This window comes from Olea europaea, chromosome 3 (assembly GCF_002742605.1).
Source record: "Olea europaea var. sylvestris chromosome 3, O_europaea_v1, whole genome shotgun sequence".
Classification (NCBI taxonomy): Eukaryota; Viridiplantae; Streptophyta; class Magnoliopsida; order Lamiales; family Oleaceae; genus Olea; species Olea europaea.
In genome coordinates this window covers 17,513,901-17,515,040 of record NC_036239.1, presented here as the reverse complement: position 1 = coordinate 17,515,040, position 1,140 = coordinate 17,513,901, and positions in this window count along the sequence as shown.

Sequence of the window (1,140 nt, the reverse complement as noted above, 5' to 3'; positions counted from 1 at the left end):
TTGGTTATGTAAAGAATGAAATTTATGAACGCGTGAATTAGTACGACTTGCTATGAAAATTCAAAATATCGCGAGTTAGTTGTTCACATATAGCAGCATAAAATATTAAAAAGACGTCATGTTCTTATTAAATTAGAGTACTCAAAATGATATAAATAAGTATGTAATATACATTAAGTTATTACTTGGATTCAATTGTTGAAAATCTTAGCAAAAGAATCTAAATAGCCTTTAAATTGTTTGGCTATGGTATGTGTTTGAATCAGAGACATGAGGTATTGTCTGTGATTTCAATTTCATTTGGTTACCTTCATTATGCAAGTATAAACTTTGTATTTTGTTTGATTGCAGATTGATTGGGTATCAAGGTGAAGATTTGTAGGGTTTTGATACCCAATAAATCTGAGTAATGATTTAAAACAGATGTCAAATAATTTATTGACACCATAAAATTGGCTCAATCGGAAAACAACCAACACTTTTGAAGGGCCCAAGTTATTGAGTTGGATTTTGTTGGTTAAGTGGTGATATGGTAGCCCATTTATCTTAGTTGTGGACTTGAAGTGGCAGCTGATTTAGTGATATGTTTAGCCCAAATTGGAGACCTAACATCTTGGCTACATATTCATGATCTCCATTCCAGCCGTGAGAGTGTGGTTTTGCAAGGGAGAGATGACAGCCGCAAGAGACTAGTGAAAGAGGAAGAATACAGCCATGTGTTGGTGAGTTAAGCCTCCATTCTTCTTCCTTTTCTTTGTCAGGCAACCAAAATGAAGCAAAGGTGTGGGTCGAGCCAAGGTCGTGTGGTATTCGTTCGATGGTTTCCTGAGGACAAAATCAAGATTTCTCAAGGAGTTTTCGCAACATCGTTAATGACTCCCACTCTTCCAGTCTATAAGCACAATGGCCATTTTTTCCAACATTTTATGTTGGTGTAACAAGGCATTAAAAAAAAAATAGAAGCATAAAAAGAAAATGCAACAATTTGTATATTAGAAGATTCAAGCCAGTAAAGACTCAAATTTGTGCATTAAAGAGGGAGTTGAAGAGGGTGACTTTGGTGGTGAAGCAATAAAAAAGTCATAAGCAAAATGCATCGGGATAAAAAGAACCAATTTTTTGCAAAAGCATACAACTTTT